Source organism: Odontomachus brunneus, unplaced genomic scaffold (assembly GCF_010583005.1).
Source record: "Odontomachus brunneus isolate Ranch 3 - 2012 unplaced genomic scaffold, Obru_v1 Obru_scaffold_012, whole genome shotgun sequence".
NCBI lineage: Eukaryota > Metazoa > Arthropoda > Insecta > Hymenoptera > Formicidae > Odontomachus > Odontomachus brunneus.
This window is the reverse complement of record NW_022639462.1, coordinates 832,041-843,944: the sequence shown is the minus strand read 5'-3', so window position 1 is coordinate 843,944 and position 11,904 is coordinate 832,041. Positions and strand designations below refer to the sequence as shown.

The 11,904-nt window shown below is 42.2% G+C and overlaps 1 protein-coding gene across 2 annotated transcripts in view; it reads left to right on the top strand.

Moving 5' to 3' along the window:
- Positions 1 to 2,777: 2,777 nt before the first annotated feature.
- The window catches only part of LOC116840898 (LIM domain only protein 3-like), a 105,055-nt gene continuing 95,928 nt past the window's right edge, over positions 2,778 to 11,904 (top strand). Inside the window, exons 1-2 of one of the 2 annotated variants that reach the window (XM_032808224.1) lie at positions 2,778 to 2,930; positions 8,330 to 8,506. The gene's annotated coding sequence lies outside the window, so the exon portion shown is untranslated. The remainder of the gene's footprint in view (positions 2,931 to 8,329; positions 8,507 to 11,904) is intronic. The other variant, XM_032808225.1, reaches the window with a different exon arrangement.

Genomic DNA, 11,904 nt, shown 5'->3' with positions numbered 1-11,904 from the left:
TTCGACACATCTGTAAATACATCTCAGCATCCTGCTTCTCGATCCAGTGTCCTGGCTCCTGGCTGTCCAGTCGTAACACGCTGGACACGCTCATTTGTGACACTGACACTCGCGCAGATACGAGGATTCGATCGTAGAAACGCGTGTTAATTAACGCGATGCCGACGGGAGTCTGATTAAATGTCTCAAGAATCGACGAAATATTTTCATCACGCCATGGGAACGACAACTAAATCATCGACACACGTGCTCCATTGTGCGTGGTCGGTTCGACACGTGTTGAAAATGCTCAAGAAGTAGAGCACGGGAGTACGCTTGGCCGTCTTGAAGACCCGCAATGTTTTGGAGACGTTGATTATTGTCGCCGCTCGACTTTCCAAGAACGGACGACGACGGCCGGTGATAGACGGGAAATAACATAACCTTACTTCTCTTTGTTTTGATAGTCTCGGTATACTCGCATATCGGCACGTCAGTTATTACTACCCCGAGTGATAAAAATATTTCGTCGGTTGTGCAGACATTTAATCGCGTTCCTTTAACGCGGAAACTTATTGAATTAACAATAACAGTGAAAAATTGTTTCTCAATATCTTCAAACTCCAGGAGCTTAATAAGACTTCATCTTTACGCCAATTATTCGTAGTATTATGTTTGTTTGTTTTATCGTTTTGCCCATTAATATTACCCGTATTACCATTGCGCGTTAGTAGGTGAAATTTTATAACTTTTGGAAGTGATCCTCCCTCCTTCCTTCCTTCCTTCCTTCAATATATGGCTACAGGCCTCTATAAGAGTAATGCCCCTACGCCAGTTTCCGATTAATGATATAATTTGAGAGTAAAGTCTTGGAAATTTCCAAGACACGATCCAAAAAAATCACAAGGTCCGAACATGTTCGAACACGTCTTGTCGTGACGGCGGTTAGGCCGGAACTTTTTGTGATCCTCCCTCCAAATATATCTAAAAAAAAAAATTACAGGTTACACGCAATAAACTTGAATACGTCACAATTGCGTTCCGAAACTCTACTCGAGTAAAGTAGTATTTAATTGATCAATTCGAAGACAAAGATAACTAACAAGGATAATTAAGATAACTAATAAAGATAACTAAGCTTTCTTTAGATTGGTTAATTGAATGTTAGGATTCTTGCAGAATGCCAGGCAACAGGCAATAGGAACAGAGAATAGAAATTCTGATTGGTCAATTATTTCTATTCCTTATTCCTATTGGCTATTGCCTGTTCCTATTGCCTGTTGCCTAGCATTCTGCAAGGGCCCTTATTCTATCCGTTGGGTAGGATTTTGGAACGCAGCCATCACGGTTAGACCGGAACTAATAGCGTGTTTGACTGGCCCTAGATTAATCGCCCCGCGATTATGACGTCATAAGTCTCTACTAGCCAATCATAAAGCTTATAAGTTGTTTGACCAAACGTAGGCTGAATTACCTAGAGTGGGTTAACCCAGAGCCAGTCGAACATGCTATAACATGCTTACTTATAGCCACATATGCATAGCTTAAGATTATCTCAACCAATGAGCATCTAGGATAAAGTTGTTATATTGAGCCTGTAAAATAGGCTCATTGATCGAGTCTGTCTTATGCTATGCACACATGCAGCTATCTGAATTTTATTTACTTTATTTTGTGCGCGATGGCCTAAAGGCCAAACCACACTAACGATTGGCGATAGATGATTGACGATTGAAGATTGGAACTTGACCAATTGGAACAAAGCAAGGCTGAAACTTGTTGATTCGTTAAAATCTAATCTTTAATTGTCAATCGCCAATCGCTAGTGTGATTTGGTCTTAAGAGCTGGTTTCACTAACTCCAGTTACGATCAAAATCTGATTATAGACAGTATAAGGGTTTCAACTGAAAATTCTAATGGATAAGAATGACAAAGTACTTATGTCCATCAGTTGGAACTCTGATACCGTTGGTTAGATTTGACCGTAACCGGAGTTGGTGAAACCAGCTCTAACGGAAATTTTACGACTAAAATTACGATTTTAAAATTACGGTTACAGAATTTTTCACTTGCGTTAGTCCGTTTGATTGTACGTATTGGAAACTACTATAATTACGGTTACGGTTAATGCTTTTTTACGTGCAAAGGTCTTAAAGCTGGTGGCACATAGAAAAATTTAAGCAGTAAAACGTAAGCAGTAAGTAAATTGACCAATCACAGTCATTGATTCTTTTTACGGTCCAAGAAGACCCTAAAGCCTATTTTACAATTGCGTGAACGTGCTTGTAAGTTGTTGTAAGTGATTATGACAACCAATCAGAGTAAAGTAATCAGTGAATAAAACATTTGGATTAGTTGACTCTTACGTTTACGACTACGCTTAAGCAATTGTAGAATGGGCTTTAGGCCATCACAAACACTTTCCGTAACAGTAACCGTAAGACGTAACGTAAGAATTGACCAATTACGATGGAGTACTCACAAAAATGGCGACCTTATGTTTCGACGATTCTCAACGTGATTAGTCAATTCTTATGTTACGTTTTACGGTTCTGTTACGGAAAGTGTATGCGAAGGCCTCTAACAGTGATAAACGCGTAGCTAGAAATACATGTGGCAGGTCGAAAATTTTTAGTAACTATCAGTCTATCGAAATTATCGATCTATCAAATTTATCGATTTATCGATTTATCCGTAGGATCAGCGTGAAGGTGACGCCACTGTAGTAGCGCGACATCTTCGCGGCTTCAATTCTCGGCGCCCGTCGTGCATTGCGGGACCATCTTCAATTTCTTTACGCTGAGCAACCGTCATGAACACATCGATCGACATCGCTTTGCGTTTTAAGAGCCTTTTGTCCGTTGAAAGTGAGTCTCGTGCCGAAATAAATATTGGGAGTGTCGGAAATAGCGATGTGCGATCGTCAGGGAATATCGCAAGGACGTTATTAGTAAGTAATCTCTACTTCTCAATACATACTTGTCGCGTCGTGTCGAGTCGGCATCTGTCTCTCTCATTATTACCTTGGACTCGTTCAAATAAGAGAAAACGCACACTAGTTCAGTACTCGTTATATCACTCACAAGTGCTTTCTCGGCACCCTTGCTCGAAGTCCATTCAATATCATCAAGGTGTAGGCATCTATAAATTATTTATTAATTACTTAGCATTTATATTATTTACTTATCCGTTTTCTTTTAAATCCCTATATAACTTAAGAACCGACAATATCCGCGCAAGAGTGCCGAAAACAGGACCGAAATCGAACGATTGTCGGATTTATCAATTAGAATTAGACACTCGACGATAATCAGAGGGAATAAGAACGAAACAAGGATATTCGAGCGCCAAGAATATTCGCGACGCGGATGTCGGGCGGCAGCGTCGATCTGTTAGCAGGAGTGCATCACAGATGGTGTTGTTGTAGGAGCGCGAGACACTTTCACGTCGCAGTATGAATTTTCGGCATATGCAATCCCACATAGCACAAAAAAAATGTCCCAAAGACATCCGGAAGATTGCTAAATGTCCGCATAAGTCCTTAGAATATCCTAAAAATATTCCGAGGACTTCTAAATGTCCACACAAGTCCCCAAGATATCTCTTCAAGATCTTGTGCTATGAGGGAATAGATTGCGCAGCCGTCGATCTTGTTGTGTGTACGTCGGTAGCTGCCATTGACACATCAACATCGCTTTACGCGTCTTTTGTTTATCGGGAGTGAGTCTCGCGCGTAAATAAGTATCGAAGGTGCTGAGATAGTCATGTGTGTGCGATCTCGTCAGGACATTATTAGTAAGTAATCTCCACATCTCTTTCAGTCCATGCAACCGGTGCTTGTCGCGTCGTATCGCACTCGTGTCTGTCACTCTCGTTGTTACCTTCGACTCATTTGAGCAGTGATAGAATCAGACGATTATCGGATTTATTAAACGTGAATTAGAACCTCGGCGATAATCAGGGACGAAAGAGAAGTAGACAATGCCAGAGATATGTGTATCAAATATATGTTGATCTCATGTTGATCTTTTAGAATATTCTAGGAAATTCAGGTCGAAAATGGCTAAAATTGCGACTCTGATAACGTCCATCTTAGCAAAGTGTATACTTAGTAATATACTTAAGGCCGATTGTCTTAACTTTTTGGTAAGCTACCTGACAGTTAAATAATATGTCTGTTTTCGTTTTTTTTCTTCAAACTGAACAGACACATGATTTGACTGTCTTTGACTTTGTAGGTAGCCTACCAAGAGATTGGAACAATCGGTCCTGAATCTCGCGAAGATTTGATATATTTATTTATGTGAACATTATGTGAACACACACACACGCACACTTGAATCATTTATCTCGAAAGCGATGCCATTGCTTCATTACTATGAAAATTAATGAACTATAATTTATCAATAGAGAATTCACTTTGATTTATTCGCATTATTGGAGACGAAACAAAACGCAAAAATTCCCGGAGGCGTTCCAGATTCTTGCGAGGATGCTCTCTTCTCACTTTTGAATTCCCGATGCGATTCGCGTTTTTCTCCTTTTTCCCTTGACATTCACACCGTACAAAGCGACATCATTCAAAAAACAGTGTTCGTACGCTTCGTGTGCAGCCGTTGCAAATTGCGAGCGATTGCCACGGTGCTCGTATGCTTTCACCGGTCTTGAAGCTATTTGCGAAGTTTTTCCGAAGGTAACCGCGCGACTGTACGGGGGTGGTAGAAAGGATAAGAGCGACCAAGTAGATAGGGTGTGGGTGAAGATACGCGGGCCCTTAGTAATGTTGCCATCGTCGTCGTCGTCGTCTTGGTCTTCGTCTTTCTCTCTTTCTACACCGTTTCCTCCTCGGTGCAGGCAAGTGCGACCGATGCGACGTCCGGAGGACCGGCGAACGGTTAGTTAAGGAACACGAGAAAGCACTTCTGGATCACTCTCGACTCTCGCGTCCCTCCGCTGCGAGTACCGTCTCGGATACGGAGATACGATCGACTCTCCCCATAGATATCATCTCGTGCATATAATACGTCAATTTCACGCCCTCGTCGACGCGCTACCGCGCGCGACATGTGACAAAAGATCTATTCTTCCTATTATTCTTTAACCTGCGAATGTCGGGGCGTCCGGCGAGTTTTGACAAAAAAGTTATCCCGTTCCGTCGCAACAACACGGACTGCTATTCGACAAATAATTTTATCCATTTACACGCGATCGTGGCCAAAGAACGCACGCGAAGAAATGACTTAGTAATATTTGATTAAATCTCAGTGGCTAATTCGAATTCTGCTAAAAAACTAATCGTCTTGCTAAGAGTTGGCTATCACAAGTAAAGTGCGTTTTTACGCTGTGAAATACAAACTTATTATTTAAAATTAAAAGCGCATATTTGTTTACGTAGCTAAAAAAATGGCAACTATTTCTAAATATCTTATGCACGTGAATCTCGAGGCACTCCGTAATGAATTAATCTTGCACAGTTCCGTCGCATCGTGCACATTGATTGACAAATTTTTTCATTAATTAATATAATTATCGTGACAGAGTATGTACAAAATAGTACAATATTTTTTTTGTTCAATTTAACAAGTTCTATCTGCACCTAATTCCAGACATCATGTATAATTAATGGATATACACAAGTTTAGTCTCTTGAAATAAGTTTAGTTTTTTCACAATCTCTATTATATATTTTTTTCATTAACTTTGGAAATGTATATAAAATGTCTGACACAACACGCACCAATGCTTATGTACAGATAGAGTTTCAGAAATTGAATAAAGCGATCCTCTACCATTTTGTAAATAACCACGATATCTATTCCTTTATATTGATCTACAATGACAATATTATTCTCGTCAATGGATGAGACAAAAAAAGGAATCGGAAGAATATGGTCGTGAATGAAAGCGATTGCGTTTATCAGGCTTTAATCGACCACTCGACTCTTTTAAATGAAAGTGAAAGAGATTGTTTTTATTTCATATCGACTCATTCGCGAGTTACAGTCGTTTAAAGCGACGTAGACAGCCTGTCTAGGCTCGACATTCACGCTTGTATAACGCATAGTATTGCGTCGGCGTACTATGTTGAAAAAAAATGTTGTGTTAAATTTAACACACTTCACATGTCTCAGCTGGCATTTCTAATTTTTATGTTTATTTAATACGAGGTAATTTTTGTGTTAATTTTTGTATTAATTTAGCACAAGGTATGGTAGAGTTTCCACTCTCATTTTTGTGTTAATTTAATACAAAGCAAACATAGTAACAAATGACACGACTTATAAGTACACTTTACGAATTAAATGTGTCATCGAGAATATACATGTTAGGCACGAACATTGCCGTAGTTCCTCACGCCACCTTACGTGACAATTTTACGTTACGTGAGACGTAAGCTGAACGTACGAAAATGTTACGTTACGAAAAAATAGAAGTTCCGTGATAAAAGTAATTAAATCAGATTATTGAACAATAAGTAAATAAAAAATAATAATTTATTTTTACAGCCATAATAAGAAATGTTTATATTGAGTACATATATGTACTTACCTTTGTAAATTGTATCTTTGTCACAGAACCTCTATATTCTTTTGTAATGTAACGTAACGTTTTCGTGTGTTGTCGTACGTTCAGCTTACGTCTCACGTAACGTAAGATTGTCACGTAAGATGGCATAAGGAACTATGGCAATGTTCGTGCGCTGACCCTTACATGTAAATTGCGTTAATTTTACATTGAGAAATGATGAGTATAAAGTATCAACGCAAGTAGAAATGATGAGTATAAAATATCAAACATAAAGAAGAGTCAAAATAACACGCAATGCTGACATGCTAAATTAATACATGAGTACGTTAAAAATTTAACATAAAAATGTTTACATGAAACGCGATTTCAACACAAATACAAAGTATTTCTTATCGTGTATTTCACGCTGTGACTTGTGAGGTGAATGACCGCGTGGCTACTGCGAGTACGTGAACGGGACACTGTACTTATCTGAGCCGCGGAGTGGGGGTAGCGGGCCGGGATTGCGCATGCGCAAGGTGCCCGCCGCGAGCAATCCATTCACCATATATAGGGTGTCCGGTAACTGATCGAGCAACCGCCGTGTACGGGTAGAACGGGTCAAAATAATCATAAAAGTTATATACTATGTTGAATTTTTCTCAATATTTATTCCGTAATTAATTAAAATGTATAAACGAATGAGCGCACGAGAAGCGGTAGGACAGACTTTGTGTGTAAAAGAAATGGCTTACCTCTTAGCAACGATGAGTAAATAGCTGATTTCGAGGCGGAGTAACGTATTCGTGTCGCTTGTTACTCCGCCTCGAAATCAGCTGTTTACTCATAATTCTGAAAGAATTCAGTCGTATGTCACCAATTCTGAGTTCATTTTTAGATACAAAAAGAATTCTTTTCACTGAACTGAACTCTGAAGAATTCTTTTTACATCTGAAAATGATCATCTCAGAATTGGTGACATACGATTGAATTCTTTTTGAATTCTTTTTGAATTCTCTGTGCTATCTGGATGGTTTTTAAGAGTGATTGCAACATTACAAGCATCTCTTCTTCTTCATCTGAAGAATCAATTAATTCCCAGTTTCGAGTTATGTGACGCACCATGTTATTCACTGTCCTGTGACGTTCTTTTCCTCTTTGTCAGAACTCCTACACTGTTCAGTACAGTGCCAGTGCAGTCCCAGTGTAGTCCCAGTGCAGAGGAAAAGAACAGACCTAAGAATATATAGCTCGTAGAGCTCTCAGCGATACCGCAATATTACGATGCAGGCAATGCTCGTCTGTCTTTTTCTGTATCAATATCAATGTTCTGTCTGTACAATCATACCATAATTGCTTTAATTATGTTGAATTTTACCTTACAGATATTTTGCTATTAAGTTATTATGCTGCTTGTTTATTTACTTAAGGATTCCAACCTATTCTTATTCGTGTACGTCGCTACACCGCTGCCCTAGCTCGAGACTTATGGTTTGTTCTTTTCAGCTGCACTGCTGAACTGGTGCAATAAGTTAAAATGAGATAAATATACTTTTTCTTACTCTAACTTATTGCACCAGTTCAGCAGTGCAGCTAAAAAGAATAAACTATTAGGACAGGCAGTGTAGTGTTCTGTTATACTGAGTACCGCTGCACTGAGGAAAAGAACAGCGATGATGACGTCATAATCGTCGATGAAGTCGCCGTAATCGTTGAAAAGAACACTTTAGTGTACACTGCTTGCACTAGTGCCGCCAATGCAGAGGAAAAGAACAGATCTAGTATTACATATATGCCATTCACGCTTCCGCATTCCATTCACGCGTCGCGCCGTATTCGCAGCTCGCTACAGCGATAACGCCGGCCGATCGGAGACACGGATCGATACAATCGTGAATAACTCCGCTCGTGAACGTCGCAGCGACTTGAAACAAGGATCATTGGGAAGGAAAAATTATCGCGCTCGCGATAGACACGAAATCACCTTTCTATGGAATAAGGATCGACTAGCGTAATCTTGTAAGTACAAAAGACATTGATTTTTGTGTTTGTGTTAAAGCGGACATTAATCTAAGTTAAACACTAATGGGAAATTTCGGTTTCGAGTTGCAACTCGAAGCGTCACTTTCCGTTTTTGGCGGGTACAAAGTGTAATCTGAGAGAAAAGTGAAATGATATAATAGGAACTTTTATTTACAGTGACATAATAGAACTCTCAGTCTAGCGAATATTTTTTGCTGCAACGCCGAGGTTCAGACAGATTTAGCTTCGGCAGCACAACGGCATTAGTAATGACACATGTTAACTGTCACGATTGTATTTTAGCTGTCGCGGCTGATTCTTTTTTTGTGCGTAACTTTTACTTTTTATTATTGGCATCACTTCGGATATCGTATCATCGAAAAACTTTACATCTCCCGAGACAGCCGTGTCGTTAGTCAGACGAGAAGGATAACTCGCGAAGAAACTCAGTGTCCGAAAGGTGGATTTTTCCAAAAAGATCCGGCATAGACATACACCGCGAGAGAAAGAGTCCCCTTCTCATCCTTTCTCGTTCTGCCGGTGGATTTTTCGCGCGGCGCGCGCCTTTTTCGCGCGAAACCGAACTCAGAAGCGATGCATCATAATCAGGCGGTCAACTTACTTAGTCCGGAGTGCTGCGCGCTTAAGTTAATTAGCTAATTACTAATTTTAATCGGATGACGTATGCGCATCTCGGGGGATACAAGCAAACCCTCTTAGCTGGGGGATAGCTCACCTCTCTCCCGCCTCCCACCACCGTCACCCCTTAACTCCTCGCACACTTCCACGTGACGCGCGCGTACACACGTACACACGTATACACGTATACACCGATGTTCTCTATTTGCCCTCTCTTTCTCTCTCATTCCTTTCGACTTCACTATCCCCTGTCGTATACGTCGGACGGGGCAATCCCACGGTCTAAGTAATTTAACTAAAACTTCTCGGACATTTTTCCACCATTTTCGACCGTCGGGGCTCCCTCTTTCTCCCTTTCCCCTTCTATTCCCCTTTCCTCCTCTCTTTCTCGTCCAGGCGCGTCTAGCGAGAGTCGTTTGCAAACGCGCAATTTCTCAAGCTTTGTTGACCGGACGTACGAGCGTTTTATTCAGCAACGGGCGTGCTCGCGTATGAGAAGCACCGGGTGTAAAAGTAAGAACCGTCGCGTTTCGCGGAAAAAATCGGCGTAATTATGTCGCGCTTCCGGACGACGCGTAAAGAGAGCGGGAGAAACTCCCGGAGTAAGGTGTGTCGCGCAAAAAGGAAAGGGGAAAAAAGGAGAGAAATCTGAGCACGGTTCGTGCATTTTGGTTTTGACGCGAGATGCGTGCTCGCGTCGTCGGGGCGCGCACTTGGAGGCAATCGTACGCGAGTTTTCCGAAGTGGGTGCATGAGTATTACATGAAAGTGCCTCGGCCACTGGAGCGCGCAGCATAAATTCTGATACGGTGACTTATGCTGAGCGTTTCATCGGCGAGCCGCTTATATCCCATGCATATGTTTTTACGTCACTTTGTGCGGAACGCGGCCTTTGCTATGCACCAAAGTGTGCGCGACGGCGCATCCAACCGAATTCGCTATTAATATCAGTGGACGCGGCGCCACGGCGACACGATACCGAGAAAAAGGAATTCTCGTCCAACCGAGAGATAGTAAAATCTAAATTCGTTCCGTTAACGAGACGCGGGTACGATTACAAGGAGATAACGACCGTCGTTGGAAAAACATCGTGGCTAGACCGCGCGCCGCGAACATCGTGCATCCTCTCTCTCTCTCCCTTTCTACCCTCTCTCTCTTTCTCTTTTTTATCACCCACGCTGATAATGCACGTCGTTAATGCGGACTGAATTCAATATCTGCCGACAAATTAGCAGCCGAGCAAACGGAAAAGCCGTCCACAAACAGTCGTGTTATTAATAATATGCAATATGCGGCCGCGTCGTATCTGCGCGTAAGCTTCGCGATATCCGCCGCCGTCGTCGCCGCCGCTACCGCCACTTACGCCGCACGGAGGTGGCAGAGGCGGAGGAGGAAGAGGCGGCGGAGGAGCGAGAGGAGCACGCTGCCCGGCCGTTCCGCGCTCGCTAATGAGGTAGGAATTAATTAATCGGGCCTGCGCGCGAGGACGAAAGCGGGACGCGGGGCGGAAGAGGGGGGAAGATTGCAGAGAGGACTGGGATGGTCCAGGATAGCCCCGGAGGAGGTGGCGCTGATGCACGGATGGTACGTTGGGGTTTCGGGTCTTTCTTGCGGATCCACGATATCCAGCGAGGCTGAAACTGCGTTGCTAGCTTTGTCATCGAACTCGGTCCCGATCGAAGTCACGATTCACGCCGGGATAATCCGTGCATAACGATATAGTCCGATGGCATCCGTCACACTGCGGACGGAATGAATCTCTCCTGAGTCACCGGTTGAACGGGAGTGCGAAAGGAAACACGGAGATATTATTTCCGCGGCGGCAAGGAGCGCGCGGAGCCGGCTCGCGGCCGCGAGCGAATGTGGGACGCGCACGGTGCGGGGGTTACGTGGTAATTAGGGATCTATAATTGCGTGGAGTCAGCTAGAGCGATCGAGTCGCGCTGCAGGCCGGTCATCCGGCGTCATGCTGGTGGCGTTTTGCTCGTATTACGTGGCAATCATCCAGCCACGTGTCCACGTTAAAGCGCACCAGGTGAGAGACGCGCGGACGACGTGCTGCAATGTGTATATCATGCCGGCGTCCAATCGCCAGCGTGTGTGTATCGCCGTGTGTCGCTCCGCGGCTGCTGTGACGAATTTCGTTTGTTTAGTGGGAATTTAAAAGATAAGCGGACATCTAGTCTGTTTTTAATTAAATATCACGACAATTAGTAGCAGTAGAGACAAAGCGTAGATAACTGCGCACATTCTCGCGCGTTTACTCGGAGCGTAGGTGGTTTCTATCCGTTTCGTTAATGAGGCAGATTATTCGCGCCGGTCCTCGACTGACAAGAAAACTAACGAGAGTGTGCATAGGAAATGGTTTGTCGTTTGCACGCCGATAGAGCGTGTGGGGCGTCCTTAACTCGAAAGATAAGTGTATCTGTTGGCGACGACGACGACCCCGGGCTGTTTTTTAACTTCGGAAACGGAAACGCACTGAGAACGAAATGTTTGGCATTTGTAACCATAATCACATAGAGAAATAATTACTGTAAATTATGGTAAAGGAAGCTAATTTATTTGCTAAATTCTACTATAATGTTGGTGATAATAACCTATTATATATATATGTTATATATATATATATATATATATATATATATATATATATATAACATATGTATAAACCATATTTTTCAGTTGTCCTAACTCGAAAATGGTAGCAGTAACATATATATATATATATATATATATATATATATATATATATA